The following is a 20409-nucleotide window of genomic DNA, read 5'->3' on the forward strand; positions in this document are numbered from 1 at the left end:
AAGAACAATAAAGAATCTGAGCAACAATTTGCATAACACATATACAAAATTACACATTACTAACATTTAGGATCGCCCTTCAGCGTTTACTGAAATTGGGGTCACTAGTATCATAACAATAGTTAACAACCACAGGATTGTCCAGAAGTTCCTGTTTATCATAAAATGCCCTAGATATGCGGCAATAAAAATCACAAAGATCCTCTATTCTTGACTCTTTATGAATTTGGCTATTCCGAATGTACCAGGGGGCATTACATATCATACGCAATATCCCGTTTTGGGCAGCTTGTAACTGCCTTCTCAAACTTTTGCACGAGTATGCCCAGACGAGGCATGCATAACTAAGAATTGAACGCAACATGGTTTTGTAAATGAGCAACTTATTATCAATAGATAGAACACTGTTTCGAGCAATTAAGGGGAAGAGTGAAGCTTTACTAGCTCGAAACTTCCTGAGAATATGTGTAACGTGTGGGTTCCATGTAAGAGATTTACTGAGGATCACAACAAGATAAGGGACCTGCTTGACCCAGGGAATGTCCACACCATACATTTGCAGGTGAGTCCGGAAATTCTTCTTAGTAGTAAACAGTATGGCATGTGTCTTGTCGACATTCACTTTGACTTTTCATTTGGTCAGCCAAGTCTCTAGCGAGTGGATGTGGTGTTGTAGCTGTTGTATTGCTGAACTAACAAATGCACTTTGCGTTAGGATCGCTGTGTCGTCTGCATACATGGCTAGTGTTGTGTTGTGTGTAGTGGGGATGTCGTTCACGTAAATATCGAATAGGGTAGGGCCCAGAAGGGATCCCTGTGGAACACCAGCCCGTATAGGCCGGTTTGTGGATAATGAACCAGAAACATGAACGACAAAGTGTCTACCGGTTAGGTAGGATTTAATTATGTTTGTGATGTAGCCTGGGAGTCCCAGGTTGTGTAATTTGTATATGAGGGCATCCAGCCATACTCTATCGAAGGCTTTGGCAACATCTAAGAAAAGCCCACCAGTGACACGATGTTGTTGCATCCCACTGCTTATTAACTCAACAACTCTGTAGAGTTGATGCGTTGTCGAGTGCTTACGCCTGAACCCAAACTGATAGGGTATGAGGATCTTCTGCTCATCCAGGAAGATGTTTAGTCTATGTAGAATAACTGCTTCCACAATTTTGCTAATTGAGCTTAGCAAACTGATTGGTCGGTAACTCTCAGGAGCAGTCGCAGGCTTGTTGGGCTTTAGCAGAGGGACAATCTTGGCAGTTTTCCAACAAGTTGGGAAGTATTGCCATCGTAGTATGATATTCACTAACTTGGTGAAGTAGAGTATTATCTTGACAGGGAAGTGCTTGATCATCTCATTTGTGACCCCGTCTACTCCAGGGCTCTTCCTTTTCGCAATTCGCATGATATAGAGACAGACCTCCGATGGCATGGCTGAGATAATGTTGTCTGTGAATGGCTGTGTTGTAAAATTGGAGTGGAAGTCAGCAGTAAGCTGTTCAGTGTCTGAGTCTGAAATGTTGTTAATGCAGAACTGAGATTCCAGATGCTGAGCTAAAAGTTCTGCTTTCTCAGTTCCGGTGTAATGGATCCGTGAAGGGGCGGAATGGCGTTATAGCATTTTTTGTACCTCTTCACTGCTTTCCATAAGGAGTTATCCTCTGTAGAAAGAGATCTGAGGTAGTTAGTCCAGCGATCTTGTGAGAGTTTATTTGTAAGAAACTTGACCTCTTCGCACAGACGATTGAAGTTCCTTTTATCATCACGGTGTCTGGTACGTTGATACGCTCGTCTTGCAGCATTTCTCTCTTTAATCAATAATCTGAGCTCTTGAGGCTTGTGTTTCATACCAGGTTTAACTTCAACTTGTGCTTTCGCATAAGCATTTTGTATATTTTCAGTGAGGTCCTTGTTGTGTAATTTGAAGAAAAAGGCTAGAGGGCGCTGTTGCTCGCTTAGTTGTGAGAGAATAAAGTTTGTTCATGTTGAAGGCGGCGGCCTAAGAATACGCTCTGTATATAGTAATTAAAATATTGTTTAAAATGTAAAAGTGTTAAAATTAGTAAACCCACTGAACCACCATCATCTGATTTGAAAGATGCACAAAATTATATATGGTGCATCGGCGTAAGGAATTAAGGCTTTGTGAAGATTTTAGGTGTTCGATCCAAGTGTTTCGATTTCAATGGATATTTCATATTCAAGTGACAATGGAATTCCAAATAAAGGTAGGGAAATCTTAAATTAATTATTTAGTGATTATTTGTAGTACATTAGTAAGTATTTATTATTGCTGTCGTGGGTGTATTTAAATTAAATAAAATGGAAGAGAAGTTAGATAGATTGAAACGTAAACGTTCCACATTGAGATCGTCTGTTACTAGGTTAATTAAAGTGATTGACGATAAATTAAAAATTGAAGGGGAGGAAAATTCGATTAAAGAATTACGAGAATTGTTTGAATTATTAACCGAAAAGAAAAATAATTTGAGAGCGCTTGATGATGAAATACAAGAGTTAATTGATGTTAACTTAATTGAAGAAGATTGTAGTATAAGCGAAGAATACAATGACAAATGTATAATTGCTAGTAGTCAAATTAAGCAGTTTCTAGGTGCGGTTACCGCAGTACCGCCAGCGAGGAATCCCCAAAGTTCTGATTTAAACCAGTCTAGTGGTAATGGAATTTTGCATGTAAGTTCCAGTTCTAGTGGGAGTAGTACGCTGAAATTACCAAAATTAATGATTGATAAATTTTGGGGAGACCCCAAACAATGGAATGAATTTTGGAATAGTTTCGAAAATTCGATACATAAAAACGAAACGCTTTCAAAAATACAAAAATTTGTATACTTAAAAACATTCTTAACGGGACAAGCTTCGAATGTTGTGTCAGGCTTTGAGTTAACAGAAAGTAATTATGATAGTTGTGTAGCATTACTAAAGGACAGATATGGTCGAAAAGACCTGATCATTAATTCATTCATGAATAAAATTCTCAATTTAGAAGCCGTTAAAAATTCTGCTAACGTAAAGGCTTTACGTAAATTATATGACGAATTAGAAGTTTCGATTCGTAATTTGGAAACTTTAGAAGTAACTTCTGGCTCATATGGACATTTATTAATTCCAATATTATTAAAATTAATTCCGGACGATTTAGTTTTGGAATTTAATCGGCAAAGAGGATCGAAAGATAAAGTTGAAGTTTCGGAATTAACACAATTTATTAAAACGGAAATAGAATGCAGGGAAGCTTCAAATCTAGTATTAAGCGAAAGGAAAAATTCTGTGCCTCCGCGAGTCGATCAATCAAAATATGAAACTAGAAAATATGTAAAAAATACACCCACGGCTGCATTTCATACTGCAGTTAACCGAAAATGCATCTTTTGTGATAATTTGCACGAGTCATTTAAATGCGAAGTGAATGTTTCTGATAAATTAAAGAAACTAAGATCCGATTCTTGTTTTAAAAAATTCCATACATCAGAAAGGTGCAGAAATAAAACTAAATGTAATAAATGTGGCGGTATGTATCACAATGAATCGATTTGTACTAATAAATCCCTTGTAAACAAAAAGTTGGAACAAGGTTATTCCAAAAATGAAACTGAATCTCTGACTTTGAATTCTGAGGAAAGAAATAAAGTTCAAAACTTAAAATTGATTGCTTCTGTTCCTCAAGGTGATAATAATAATGACTGTAATGCCAGGGAAATATTATTACAAACTTGTACAGTTTATGCTTGTTCTAAGTATAAATCAAAATTAACTAGATTAATTCTTGATCAAGGCAGTCACAGATCCTTTATAACGAAAAAATTGGCCGACCATTTAAAACTTACTCCAATCCGTTATGAAAGACTTTCTGTTTGTTCATTTGGTGCGACGAAAGCAATGAATCATTCCTATCCGGTCGTTGAAATTGAAATTCAGAATTGGAAACAAAATAATAAAATAAAAATTGAATGTTTGATCTCGGATGTTATTTCCTCGGCGTCCATCAGTGTGCCTAGTAAACAAATTGCAGACTTCATGGAGCATATGGGGTTGCAGATCGCCGATTGCGCAAGAAAAAATAACATAGATGTTGAGATATTAATTGGAGGGGATGAATTCTGGAATGTAGTTTATTCTGAAAGAATTAAAATATCTGAAGGGTTGTACGCAGTCAGTTCTGTGTTTGGTTGGGTTGCCGCAGGAATCGAGAAAAATAAAACAAAAAAAAATTGTTCTGAAAATTTAGCGGTAATGACAAACACTGTTGTGTTGAAAGATTTAAAAGGTTTTTGGGAATTAGAACATATGGGAATTAATGATTCTGATGACTATTCCGATATTGACTGCGAAATAGTAGACCAGTTTGAAAGAAATTTGCAGTTTAAAAACGGAAGATATGAGGCAAATTTAATCTGGAAATACAGTCCGAATAATTTAGGAAATAATTTTGAGGTAGCTAAGAAACGATTCGCAAACCTTCACAATAAACTAAGTAAAACTCCGGAGATTTTTCGGGAATATAAAAATATAATTGAGAACCAGATATTAGAAGGAATTGTGGAGGAATGTCCAAATAATGATACAAATTTGGGATATTTTATGCCGCACCGAGCAGTGATACGACCTAGTAAAACTACTAAGGTAAGAATTGTGTACGATGCTAGCTCAAGGACAGAGGACACGAATTCGTTAAATGACTGCCTTGAATCGGGACCTAATTTAAATCCAAATATACTAGACATTATGTTAAATTTTCGTAAGTTTAAGATAGCGTTTTGTGGAGACGTTGAAAAAGCCTTTTTGATGATAGGAATTGCTGAAGGTGATAGAAAATTTCTAAAATTTCTTTGGTTTAATGAAAATAATGACTTCTTTAAGATTATGCAAATGTGTCGCGTAGCTTTCGGTTTGACTATATCTCCTTTCATTTTGGCCGCCACTATAAAATATCACATTCGAAAATATAAAGATAAAATGCCGGACAGTTTCCAAATGTTAAATTCTTCTGTCTATGTCGATGACCTATATTTTGGAGCAGGAACGGTTGAAGATGCATATCGGTTATCTGTAGATGCGGTTAATATATTTAAGGAAGCTGGGATGAATTTCAGAAAATTAAGAACTAATTCTAAAGCATTAAACGATTTATGGGTCTCAGATGGGATTAAGGAATCAGACAACAAATTAACTAGTGAATCGAATTTCTTAGGCATGATTTGGAATTCCATTGAAGACGATATAAAGTTAAATTTAAAAAAATTAATTGACTTTTCTACTGGAAACGATTTTGCTACAAAAAGGAAACTTTTTCAAAGCATCGCCCAAATATACAATCCATTTGGATTTATTGCACCCTTTGTTATTCGGGCAAAAATTATTATGCAAGAAATCTGGTGTTCCGGTTCTGACTGGGATGAGGTCCTTCCTGCAGAGATTAAGGACAAATTCAACATTTGGCGGGAGGAACTTAATGATTTAACTGAAATATCGATACAGAGAAATTTCTTTGATGACGATCCAATGAATATAAGCCTTCACCTATTTTCGGACGCTAGTCCTAAAGCATATGGGGCCATCGCATATTTCAGATATTGTACGAGTGATTCTAAAATTAAAACTTCCTTTATCATGTCGAAATGCAGAGTTGCACCTTTAAGAGCAATCACGCTTCCTCGTTTAGAGTTAATGGGAGCACTCATGGCTGCTGGAATGTATAAATATTTGAAAAAATTGTTTGGTGATTTAATTGAAGATGTTTATTTTTGGAGTGATTCCGAAATCGCCATTACTTGGATTAAGAGTTCGCCAAATAATTGGAAACCATTTATCGCCAATCGTGTTACAGAAATACAGAGTATATGCAACAAAAAATTGTGGAACCATTGCGAAGGGAAACAAAATCCTTCCGATTTACTAACTCGAGGAATTAGGGCTCAGTCACTAGTTAAGAATGATCTGTGGTGGCATGGGCCACACTGGTTACGTTTTCCTACTGAAAGTTTTCCGAAACAAAAGAAATTACAACCAAATTCAGAATCGTTGGAGTTAAGAAAAGGTATTATTTTGACTGTACCTGTAATTAACAATGAATCCCCAATTTTGCATATAGAAAAATTCAGTTCTTTAGGAAAATTACTTCGAATTACTGCCTATGTATTTAGATTTATTGGAAGGCTTCGGAAAAGGTCTACAGAGAATGGACCTTTAAGTGCTTTTGAGATTAAAGCAGCTGAACATTATTGGGTAAAAATTACGCAACGAGAATCGTATCAAGCGGAAATAATTAAGTTATCAAATAAAAAATCAATTCTCGATTCTTCCATCTACTCCCTTAATCCAAGGCTTGATGAGGAGGGAATTCTTCGGTTGAAAGGTCGCATTCAATTTGCAGACTGTCACGAGAATTTAAAACATCCTATTCTATTACCCTCAAAATGCAAGTTTACCGAGTTGATCATCATGGACTCGCATGAGAGGGTATTCCATGCTGGAGTTAATTCGACACTAACTCAGATCAGAGACAAATATTGGATCATTAAGGGAAGACAGCGTGTTAAGACTATCATCAGAAAATGTGTGATATGCAAACGATATAGTGCTCGTCCTGGGGTACAGGATATCGCTCCACTTCCTCCAGACAGAATCCAAGAGTCGCCTCCATTTGCTGTGACCGGGTTGGACTTCGCCGGTCCATTTTTTACGAAAGACAGGCAAGGTAAAGTTTACATGCTGTTGTTAACGTGTGCGGTCACTCGTGCCTTACATATAGAGATAGCAACTGATCTCAGCACTGAAAGTTTTTTGCTAGCTTTCCAAAGATTTTTAGCTCGCCGACGACTGTGTACCACCGTGTATTCCGATAATGCCAAGACTTTTAAAAGAGCTGATAAAGAACTAAAACATATTTTTAAAACTTTGAGTGATTCATCTGTGAAAGAATTATTTTCTGCTAGAGGCATAAATTGGAAATTTATTATTGAGAGGGGTCCATGGTGGGGAGGGTTTTGGGAGCGTATGGTACGAACCATAAAATCCAGCTTATGCAAAATTATTGGTCGAGCATCCCTTACTGTGAAAGAGCTTGAAATCCAGGCAATGATTAATTGTAGACCAATTACCTACGTGTTTACCGATCCCAATGAACCTTCTCCACTAACGCCCTCTCAATTTCTGGTTGGTAGACGATTACTATCTCTGCCCTGCTAATCAATTAACATCCCAGAAATCTCTGGACAATAGGGCCAATTTTGGAATTAATGCCAGGCAGAGATGGTAAAATAAGATCTTGCATAATTAAAACACCTACTGGTACCTTAAAAAGGCCTATACAATTGTTATATAATATGGAACTTAACTAATGTTTGTATTTTTAGGTTTGATTCTCCTGACCTTGCTGATAGGTATCATTTAATGTTTTGTAAAATTTTTTGTGCTTATAATTATGTATGCATGTGTGTTATATTTAACCATTTCTCCAGGATTTATTGTCGAAATATTAATTGAATATTCTAGAATATATTATTGAAAGATGAACTCTCCACCGAGTTCAGGTGGGGAGTGTTGTGTAATTTGAAGAAAAAGGCTAGAGGGCGCTGTTGCTCGCTTAGTTGTGAGAGAATAAAGTTTGTTCATGTTGAAGGCGGCGGCCTAAGAATACGCTCTGTATATAGTAATTAAAATATTGTTTAAAATGTAAGTGTTAAAATTAGTAAACCAACTGAACCACCATCATCTGATTTGAAAGATGCACAAAATTATATAGTCCTTGACCAAACTATCAATGTCACTCCCCTTGTGTATCGTGGGTAAAGTGTACTGGGTGTTGGAGAGAGCTTTGGCAAAGACCTGCCAGTCTGTACGAAAGGCCCTGGTGTCTGATGTAGTATATCTGCTGAGGTTCAGAATAATCCTAACAGGATTGTGATCACTTGAAAGTTCGTCCAGTACGGAAATATCCAGTGGAGAACTGGTGTTCCGCAACAGGAAAAAATCAATAATTGCGGTGGACCCAACAGCATACCGTGTTGGGGTACATGGAACTGCCAATTTAAACCGTGCCGACGCGACCAAGGAATAAATCAGTCTGCCTGTTGCATTAGAAGTGTAGCAGTTCCATGCCCGGTGTCTTGCGTTCAAGTCTCTACCAATAATAACATGTGTACCAAATGTGAGTATAATTTCAAGGTCTGCCTGAACGACAGCCACAGGTCTCGTGGGAGGAATGTAGGTGGAGACAAAAGTGTATGGAGTGTTAGTGTCTGTTGTGATGCAGATAGCTGTGGCCTCTATGGCTGAGAGCTGTGGAATGTTCACGTGATAATGGGGAATGCAGCGTTTGACGAGAAGTGCAGTGCCACCTCCACGTGGGCGAGGAGCGGTAGTACTTCTGTGCGACTTGTAGGTATAGTAATTTGCCACACACAATGGTATTTTAGGGTCAAGCTTGTGTTCTTGTAGGAAAAATAAGTCGGGACTGTGCTCACTTGCAAAATCCCGCAATTCATTAATCTTACGAAACAAACCATTTGCATATGTTTTTCATTTTCAGTGTTTAAGCCTTGTTTTCTCCCCCTGTGAGTGGTGACTTATAACACTTGAAGTGTGTTTGAAACAGCTATGGAATTGAATTTCTCTCAACAGTGTGTGTTATATGTCAATAATTTGTTTCATTTGGTGTTGTAATGCTGTTTTGTCCTATTCCTGATATTATATAAGGAGAAGTAAATAAAAAAAAAAATTAGCCAAAAATGTTATGAGAGGCAGAAATGCTCCTTGCTGGGGAACAGCAGTAACTGATTTACAGCAATCAATAATGAAAATTTTGAACATGGGCTCATGATATTATAAAGAACAGAACTTCCACAGTATTGTGGCACTCTAAACACAAAATATTTTGAATTGATTGCCTCTGAAGACATTCTCCACATGTAGTGTTTTGCCTCTTTATACTACTGAAACCTGTTAGCATAGATATTAATCATCAGCCAGTTGGTTATGTTTATCTGATCATGATTATTAATTTTGTGAAACTCGGGTTTTTGTAGAAATAGGTGAGTTAAGGAGAATGTTAAGTTCAGTCATAATTTGAGTAGTCATCATTTTCTGTTTACTGATTAAAATTATTTTTAAGTGTTGTACCATTCTTTTCAGTACTGCATTCTGTTTCTTCTTACCTTACAGAATCTGGATTTTTATGGGCTTCATAGCATAAAAAAGTCTTGCTACACAAGTCAGAGCATCAGCAAATTTGCTCTCTTTTGAAGTGTCATATAGTCCCCATTTAAGTCCTGTATTTCTCAGTTTGAAGTCAGTACCTCTAATACTGCTAAAAATTTATACTTTCCACTCTGCTGCTGTTGATAAAACTCCAAATCATGGCTCTCAGTTTCCTTGTTCAAATCTTAAATTATTAAATTGTTTACATGAAGATTACTGTAGTATAAGTTTGTTTTTCCTGGCTAGAAACCTTCCTTCAAGGGGAACCACAGAGCCTGTGACATCACTTTACTCATAGTCTCTCTCAAAGCAGCTATTCCATACTGCTTTAAATTTGCATTGCAGGATTGTAAAACCACATCTTCCCCCCCCCAAAAAAAATGTTGATTAAATCTTATCAACATTTTATCCATATATATTAATGCATCAGCCAAGGTATTTCAGAATTAAGCTTGAATTAGATAATTTGAAATTTAAGACAGAAATTTCAAATATATCTTACCTGAATTAGAATAGTTTTAAATTTTAACAAACATGTATATACGTAAAAAAGCAAATTTAAAGTTAAAATAGCAATTGAAATTAAAGTTCTAAAAGGAAAATACCAATGAAGTTTTTTGAGAAATAAGCAATCTAAAGTCAAGTATTAAATTAAACTTTTTTAAAAAATTAATTTTTCAGAAAAATTAATTTAGAAACCTAATTGCTAATTTCTAAAGGTACCACTTTATTAGTATTTCTCTTTGGACATTCTTCACTCTTTACTTTTGGTTTTGACTTTTACCCTTGCCTGCATGAATGACGAAACACGAATTGAATGATTGGAAAGTTAGGTTTGGAGGCAACTTCCCCTTGATAAGTCTGTCTCCTGCCTGCTCAACAGTCATTCACTTATGCATTTTTTAAAAAAAAATTTAGATTAATTTAATTTGCTAAAATGGTGAATTTATTTTCATAGTTTGGTTTGCACTTGATTTGCTTATGCTATCTGAATTTAAATGATATTGTAGATTATTCGAAAATTAAATCTTTTATATGTTTGCACATTTTTTAATTATTTTAACTTTAAATTTGCTTTTTTAGGTATATACATGTTTGTTAAAATTTAAATTTCATTCCTTGCAGCAATGGCACAAAGAATTAATTAAATTTGTATTTAAATTAAAATTTTTAAATTCAATTTATTCTTATGAAACAATTTTGTTTGTACTTAGCAGCTTTAGCGCTAATTACCTGGTTTGTTTCTCTTTTTATTATAAATTCTAAATACAACTTTCTAATTCTAATAGTTTTGTTTTCTTTTTAATTGATTCTAATTTTAAACTTGCTCTCTAAATAATTTAGTTTAATTAATTTAAATAGTTTAATACAATAGTTCAATTTTTTATTAATTTTAGTGAATTAATTAGCAATAACATTTAAATTCCCAATTTTTAAAAATTTTCCTATCCAAAAATTAAGAATTTTTACTTTAAAAATTCACTTATGTAGGTTAGCTCCCTCTTTACTTTTATAATGGCTCGTATCAATCACATAAATTTCCATAAATGTCATTCTAGCAAATGACTTACTTGTAAAGTTAGCAATATGCCTTTTAATATCACAGCCACTAAACAACTCCCCTTTTGAAAAACATATAATTGCATTTATCTAATCAGTTGTAACACATGAAATCTTAAATATGTTGGACAAACCAAAAATAGTCTTAATATTAGAATTAACAACCACAGAGCACACATTAAAAAATTAGCAACTACTAATTTTAACACACTTAATACGGCTGAATTAGAACATTTTTAAATACATGATTTCAAAAAAATTAATATTCAAATTTTGGACATTGTGCCTGAATACAAAGTTAGATTATTTCAAGAGTCACTCTACATGCTTAAATTCAAAATACTTTACCCTTATGGACTCAATACATTCAACCAATACATTAAATTAAATTCTGAAATTCCAACGTACAGCCATTTTAAATTATTCAGTAAAAAAACATTACGAGGAACCAGAGCAGGTAATAAACAAAAAAATTAACTTTTTTCAACGATAGATACAAAAAAGTTAAACGATAATATTAATAATTACTTTCTTACTGAAAATTTCACTAAAAATATAATTTACTTGGTTGCATACTTGTAAGCACAATTTCTTAAAATTACTTATAAAATTTGTAAAACAGCATTTTACAGCGCACAATATTATCAAAGACCTTATTATTGACTTTTGTAATTATAAATTCTCTACAAATAACAAATACAATAAATATTAGTTCAAAATCAATTTCCTTCATCCAAACTATGATCATATTCAGTTTAGCAAAATTTTCAGAAAAAGTCAACAACTTTTTCCAACTACTAAAAGTACAGATCTCACCAGCTTTCAAGTATCAAATACCTCTTAGTAAATTGCTAATTAACCACCATGAATTAGCTTCTGCAGCTCATTGATACTGCAAAAAGTTTCAATACAAAGATTACATAGATAAATTTCATCAACATATTATTACAGGCAATTTAGCAATAATTCAAAACCAACATTTAAGAAATTTAATGGGAAAAGGTACCAAATTTAGACCAGTACTAAAAATTAACAAACATCACAGTTTTAAAAGTTTCGTAAAAAATATAGACGAATTTATAGTTAAAACTAGTTTCAAATTAAATATTCCAAATTCTACCTTTATGGCTTGGAAACATGCAGTATTAGAAGAATTCAAGCAAAGAATTCGAAGAATTGAATTTAATGGAAATTTACAGTGGAATTTTCTCATTCCTCTATTGCAAGATTTGAAACAAAAGTTTATAATCACCAAAATTGACAAAGCCAATAATAATTTTAGCATAATATGAAAATTTTTTATGTCTTATTAATTAATACTGAACTAAATAATGCCATTACTTACAAACTCACCAATATACAAGAAAATGTTATTGCAAAAAAGCTAAAAGCATTTCATAAGAAACTGCAAATTTCACAACCATTTAACTACAATAGATTAGCAAATCTTTATGCTCTCCCAAAATTTCATAAATCACCACTCAAATTTAGATTTATTGCTAATGGTACAAATAATTATAAAAAGATGGTGTATTTAATTATGGCAAAGCACACTAGGGCTATCTGCCTAAGGGGAGGGAAGCCTTTGTGGAGGACTTTCTAAGGGAAACTGTCTCGTATACACGTTACACATGGGGAAAACCACGAAAACACCCATGCAGCCAGCCCGTTCGCGGGATTCGAACCTCGAACCGAACTACCAGTGTTCAGCGACTTTACCGCTCGGCCGCTGGTGGGCAAATTATAAAAAGAATATAGATTACATATTTGAAATTAAACTTTAAAAAATCTGTAATTTAATCCAACAACTTGTTAACAAACAACATAATTATAGTTGAATTATTGATAATAATGCTCCAGTTCTCAGCAGATTTAAAAGTTTAAAAATCAAAAACATTAACTGCTATGACTTTGTCTACCATTGGAAGAAATTTTTACTAGTTTAATGCAACTCCCACAACGTTTTCCTGACATACTTGATATCCTTTGTATTGAAAGATGGAATACTTATCTGAATTGTGCATTATTTAATAACTGCATTAAATTCAATAATAAGATCTTTCAACAAGTGAGAGAAATTCCTATGAGAGCAAAAAGTTCTACACAAATTTGTAACCTATTTCTTTTTACTTTTGAATATAAATTCCAACTAAGTTTAAATAAAAATAAATTAAAGCTATTTGCGCATACATTTAGATACATAGATGATATTATAACTTTCAATAATAATTCTGCTTTTGAGCAATTCAAAATTTACCCAAATAGTTTAACACTTAATAAAACGAATACGAATCAAGATACTATTGAATACCTAGACCTGCTAATTATTAAACACAGCAAAATTAAATTATATGATAAAAGAAGGAATTTCCATTTTCATACTATTAAGCTAATTAATTGGAACTCTAATATCTCTAGAAAAGTAAAAGAAAACACGTTTCATAGCCAAATAATCAGAATAAAAAATATATGTACTGAAATAGAAGATTTAAAGGAAGAAATAATAAAGCTAATTAATGTTCAAGTTGATAACCAAGTACCACCAAAATTTATTAATTTATATATTAAAAAGGCAGGCAGTAACTTTATAATTTTTTGGCTGTTTTTGGTATGATAGCATTACCTTAAACCTTAGGTGGAGGGTAATGGAGAATATAGATGAGTAAAGGAATTATCTTGTAAATTTTTATTGTAAATAAATTTGTAAATATGTATATTTAATCAATACTGGATTCTTTCCTTTTACTAATAAAGGGCCAACTCTTCCTTTTACTATTAAAGGGCCAAGTCTCAATTATAGCCCGAATTGAGTTAAGATTTTAATCTTCTTCTACTAATTTTCCGTACTTTAGCCAGTATTTAGTTAAGTTTTAATATACCAGTTGAAATCAAGTTCATTAAACTTTCAATATTTTCTTTCATTAAATATAACTTTTAATTAACTTTTTTAAGGAATTTTTGGAATATTTCTGGGAAATTTCTAGGAAATTTCTGGGAATTTTTTTAGAGGTTTTTTTAAGGAATTCATTTCAAAAAATGTTTACTTAAAAAATTTTGGGAATTTTTTTAAGAATTTTTTAAGACATTTTAAATTTTACTTTAAAACTTATTTAAAAAAAATTTTAAAGCATTTCAGTTTTACTTAATTACTTTTGAATTATTTGCAATTTTTACAAAAAAAATTTTTTTTTTAACTTAACGTTATAATTTGCAATATTTACACAATTTTGCAACAGAACACACATTTCACATTACAAACAGTTTACATTTATTAATTCACAATAACCACTTAACTCTACTTTACTTCAATTAGTACTCTTTTTATGATATTTGCAAAGCAAACTTACATCTCTTCATTGGCTCAGCTACTTAACTCCCTACCATAAATAGTTGATCAGTTAAAATTAAAACTTGAATTACATACTTTTTGGATATTTAATTTTTTCTAGATTTATATTTAAATATTTAAATATTAAACTTTGCCAAAAAAATTTTAATATAACAAAGATAGCAGCTTGGCACTCAACTTTACTTACATAAGCGCCATCTATATAATTTGAATAACACGCTTACATCACTTTGAAAATACTTTTGCAGACCCCTACGTTAATATAGTAGGTAATTTAGAATTAAAACTTACTATTTACTTGCTTGAAGTATTTTTTAAATATTTTTTATGTAGTAATTAAGTATTTTCTAGATATGAAATTATATTTTTATGTATATATTTGTTTTTTCTTAAATTATGAATTAGTTCTTTTTGCTTTTTAGTTTCTTTTTATTGATATGCATATTCGTGTCGGGGAGGTTTCTGTTGACAACGGTTTCTAAAATGCATTGGTTTCTAAATTAATTTTTCTGAAAAATTAATTTTTTTAAAAATTTAATTTTTTTAAAGTTTAATTTAATACTTGACTTTACATTGCTTATTTCTCAAAAAACTTCATTGGTATTTTCCTTTTAGAACTTTAATTTTTAATTGCTAATTTCTAAAGGTACCACTTTATGGTATTTCTCTTTGGACATTCTTCACTCTTTACTTTTAGTTTTGACTTTTACCCTTGCCTGCATGAATGACGAAACACGAATTGAATGATTGGAAAGTTAGATTTGGAGGCAACTTCATAAGTCTGTCTCCTGCCTGCTCAACAGTCATTCACTTATGCATTTTTAAAAAAAATTTGTTAGATTAATTTAATTTGCTAAATTGGTGAATTTATTTTCATGGTTTGGTTTTACACTTGATTTGCTTATGGTATCTGAATTTAAATGATACTATTGTAGATTAGTTCGAAAATTAAATCTTTTATATGTTTGCACATTTTTTAATTATTTTAACTTTAAATTTGCTTTTTTAGGTATATACATGTTTGCTAAAATTTAAATTTGTTTAAATTTAAATTTCATTCCTTGCAGCAATGGCGCAAAGAATTAATTAAATTTGTATTTAAATTAAAATTATTTAAATTCAGTTTATTCTTATGAAACAATTTAGAATAGTTTTAATATATTTTTCATCTTTTTCTCTAGTTTTGAAGATGGAAGTTATACTTTGGAATATTAATATTTTTCATTGTTCTTTATACTTCAGACTAATTTGATTTCCTAAAAATTCAAGTTAATCCTTTTATTTTTTGTAAACAAGTTTCATCTACACTTCTGTGGGGTGCTTAATATTTCCTGTACCCATTTTTATTACCCAGTTAGATAGTGCTTTGTTACTGACAGATAAATAAAAAGGCCTGTTATTTTCTTTTCAACCATAAAGCAAACTTTTTTTTTTAAGAATTTTTATGTGATGTATCCAGGAATATGCTTTATGGGATAGCAAATTGTGAAACACTGTAGAACTGTCTTGCATACGCATAATACGTTTACGCTTGCGCGTTTAATGTATAACGGACGGTATAAGCTAAGCTAAAATTATCTAATTCAGTTAATGTTGCAGATTGCGTTGTTCCTTAGTCTTCGAATTCGATCCGACTTATTATTTTCTGCAGACTGTTAGAGCAATTTTATAAAAGTAAGCTTGAACTTTCGATTATGTCAAATTAATGGTTTGGGTTCCACTTCCGTTTCTTCTTTCTTACTGAGAATAATAGTATTCATTTTAAAAATAGGTTCAAATAAAAATATATGATAGGAAAAATATCATAATACTGGATTTTTTTCCTATGTTCCGCATTTTGATTTTTCACTTAAATTTTTAAGAGATTTTCCTATTATAAATTACTTGAATCTATTAGTAAATTCTAGATGAATTGAAATGAATAAATACGAACACTGCTGCGAATTTGACTAAAAAATAAACACAAAGGCCTAGAGGAATGTCCTAAAACTATGAATAAGATAAATTATTCAATATTTTCTCTCCCTTTCTGTTAATTCCATTCCTTTAGTTTTCATGAATTCTAATGCTGTAGATTATATACCGGTTTGAAAAGATGATTTGACTACTAACATTCATAGAGTCAAAAAACCTTTACATTGGAATTTTCATTTGATTTTTTAGATAAATATGTGCATTTTGAGTGAGTTTAAAATATACTGCTGCTGCAGTCTTTAAAGGCAACTGCAGCAGCAATATCGTTTAAACTCTGTGCACTTTGCTTAGTCTTCAGTAATTTTAGATTTTACAAAGTGGTATTCGCAAAACTTCATTTTGCAAATCTCCTTTGTATTCCTCATCTTTAAAATGTATTTAAAAAAAGGTCGCATCTTCAGTTTTAAACTCATATACAGTACAAAGTCCGTAATCCGGACTCGTCGGGACTTCGGCGATTCCAGATTAAGGGTTTTTCCGGATTATAGATCATCAGTTTAAATCTGGTAACATGACATGCAAAAATTATACAGTTAAAAATATGATACCGTAATTTATGAAATAAAGAGCAATTATCATCTAAAGGGTATCAAAATTTACAAAAAAAAAAGCTTAATATTTATTTTACTTTATTAAACATTTCTTTCAATGTAAGTTGTTTAAGTTGCTTCGTTTTTGTGCTCAACGCGCATGCGTAAAGCATAAAAAAATAAAGTTTGTGGCTTTGAGGTCCAGATTATAGATCATTCCGGATAATTGACGTCCAGATTACAGACTTTGTACTGTATTCATTTGGAAGCAACTGACCAATGATCCATGATTTCTTTGTTTTTAGGACAATTACAATGTCTTATGCCTTTTTCTTTTAGTTCTTGCATAATAATTAATACATGTAGCTGTCATGCATTCATTAGATGACATTGTTAATAAAATTTAATTTAGCTTTTAATTAAATTCAAAATAGCATTGTCACTTATCATCATTCAGTTGGCCCATTTGGAGAATTAAATGTAGTTGTGTCTTCATTTCTCCCACTCTTATGAATCAATTGATGTCACTGAATGGACACCGTTATGTCATTCAGGTAGATGGTCAGAAAAAACATAACCTTGTTCGTCCACTAACCTTTCTTTCAATGTAAGGATAAATATTTATATCAGAAGAATATGAAATTATGATATCTCCGTGAATATGTTCAATTGGCATTGAAAGTACAGAAAAGGGTTATGTTGTAAAGTGATTAGAACATTTATCAGAACAAGAAACATGCAGAGCAGAAATGCCCTTTTTTGGGATTCAAACTCCAGAAATTATTCCTAAATTGCCATTCCGATGTATTTCTATTTATACCAAGAAAACCAAGTGGTAAGGAAGGGGAAAACTGCCATTTCTATTCATTTGTCTTCTAGCATCTGTTGGAGACACTGAAGCTTGATCTTTAATCAGGCTGTTAAAGTTTAAAAAAAAATCTGATGTGTACACCACATATGACTTCCTTTACAGAATATTAAATTATACGCATTTTTTCTTGCATTTCATTTAAACTTATTGGATTGAATTAAATCTTCTTCATCGAAAGCGCATAAACCACAATAGAATAAATGCTCTCTTTAAAATTCACTATATTTGTTTACCATAGCGACACTCTGGCTAGGTTCACTTAACAGTATTATATTTCGTTCATATTATAACTATCTATGTCTATGTCTATCTCTTATCACTTAGTAAGAGGCAATTGACCATTAACGGCCTTTACCAATATATAATACTTGACTTTTAAATGCTTGAAGAATCGAGTAAGTTGTATCCAATAATATGGAAGTACTTATACACATGTTGTGCGAGAACTCAGAGATTACTAGCGACGGAGGCTCCTGTGCCGCCGTCCGTAGAATAAGTAAACTTTGAACAAATGAGGTGCTCGTGTGACTCCATCTATTAGTAGGGATCAAAAGCATTTTAGTTGACTGGAGCTCTGGTTGCGCCATCTCTTGCAGGATGTATTGTAAGGCATTTCTAAAATTTCATAAAAATTATTCTTCTGATAAGCAATAATTGGTAAGTAAAATGATGAAAAACACAATTTGCAGTACATTGAAACGTTTCACGATAGTAAAAACTATTTACACACAAAATCTACCTGCTTTGGCAGGAACAAAGTCCATAAGTAAATCTATAAGTAAAGAAAATGAAGTAAAATCTTGGCTAAATAAGGAGAAAACAAAAATATATACATTACCACCGACTATTATGGTAAATAGTGCGGGGCCTCTTGTGGCGTTGTTCAATTGTGAAATCATAATTTCCTAGTTTTTTGATGATATTCTTAGGATGATTGTCACATTTCATAAAAATGTTATGTGAAGCTTTTAGAATTTCAGAATCCGTGGGTTTAATTTTTAAGTCACTGTGAAGAGTGCTGTTTCGTACGAACCAAGGCGCATTTGTGATTATTCGGATGGCCTTGTTTTGAATTCTTTGTATTTTTTCGCAATGAGTTCTTGCAGTTGCAGCCCACGCTGGGAAAGCATACAGTAAAATCGGGCGGATAGCTTGATTGATAGATAAGTAACTCTTTTTTTTAGCGTGACTAAGTTTAGAATTTCTCCTTATGAGTGCATAGATACAGCCTATTGCTTGGTTGCCTTTTTTACAGATACTTTCAATATGGTTTTTGAAGGTTAGTTTTTGATCGAGATAAACGCCTAAATATTTAACACATTTTTCATTTGGGATGCAGATAATATTAATTGTGATATTGTTGAGATGTCTTCTGGAAGGGTTCTTTTGGAAATAAATTGTAGTGGATTTGCTTTCATTGATTTTAATTTTCCAAACAAACCATGGGAAGATATAGTCTATTGCATTTTGGAGGTTTTGGATGGCTCTTTGCGGATTGATGGATTTGCTGAGAATTGCAGTATCGTCTACATAGCAGGCGATAATGGCATCTTTGTGGCTGGGAAGATCATTTATGTAGATGTTAAAAAGAAAAGGTGAAACATTCGAGCCCTGAGGGACACCTGCTTTCATTACACTGATATTAGATAGCTCGTTTTTAATACGAACTTGAAAAGTTCTGTTTTCCAAAAAAGTTGAAATTAGTAGAATTAATCCAGGTGGAAATTTGTTTTCGATATGTTTCATAAGGAGGCCTGGTTGCCAAACCTTATCAAACGCTTTTTTCATATCAATGAAGATGCCAGCAACAGTTTCTTTTTTTTTTTATTAAAGGCTATCAGGTTCAGTGTTTCTCCTTACTTGCTTGGGGAACATTCAATGACCTGACTCGGAACAGGGAGCTTACTAAAGCTATGTTCAATAAATGTGGGAAGTAGACAAGATACACAGGAAGGGTATACGAAACCCTTTATTTTTCTCTCTTTACAAAGATTTCCGGACGTCGGAATACAGAGACCAACCACTTGTGGTCTGAAAGTAAGAATATAAAAATATTAACTAAATTCTAACTAAAGTAACTTTGGATTAATAAACAAGGGTCTACTTGAAGATTGGCCGTATATTAACAGAAAGGCCGTATGTAGTACAGAGAACTGTTAACACTACGATACGTTTAAAATTATCAAGAGGATTAAACCTCTGGCCTGGAAGGCAACCAGCAACCGAGTAAAACTGCTAAGGCAAGCGGCCTGCTTCTACTAACTCCTTTCTCTCTCTCTTGCTTGGCAAAAAGCCACAACTTAAGTACTTGGCGTTCGCAAGACAAATTTGCATAAATAAGTTAAAGCTTTTAATTCTGGCCGGAAGTAGAAAATAAAAAGTGATAGTAAAGATTTAAAATAAAATAAACGTTAGTAAAACTTAAGATCCTTACAAGGCTTCACCGATGATTTCAGTGATTCTTGTAACTTGTTGGGTGGTGCTAAATCCAAATTGACGTTCCTTAATAATATTATTGTCTTCAGCGAATTTAGTGAGCCTTCATATTATAACTCAGAATGCACAAAATTTATATCATTTAAAGAATTATCTAATCGTTGCTACATGTTCTATTCAAATACTATAATAAAGCTAAAACGATGTATAAAAGAAATTAAGCAAACAAAATATAAAAGAAACAGTTTTTCCCAGACGATTGAGTATTTCTCATTCAATTAATTCAGTTCTCACTTCGCGACAAGGCAAAAATACATAAAATCAAAAAATATATGTATTAAAAATTACGAAGTAAATCTTAAACACTTATTTCCACGAAAAAATTCCAGAAAGGATTAAGCATGATTTAATTCACAATAATAAATGAAGGCGTTATCTTTGTTGTTGCGAAGCTAAATTTCTCTAGA

The sequence above is a fragment of the Stegodyphus dumicola genome, chromosome 1, assembly GCF_044657685.1.
Source record: "Stegodyphus dumicola isolate Sdum_Otavi_A_Nest chromosome 1, ASM4465768v1".
In the NCBI taxonomy this organism is placed as follows: domain Eukaryota; kingdom Metazoa; phylum Arthropoda; class Arachnida; order Araneae; family Eresidae; genus Stegodyphus; species Stegodyphus dumicola.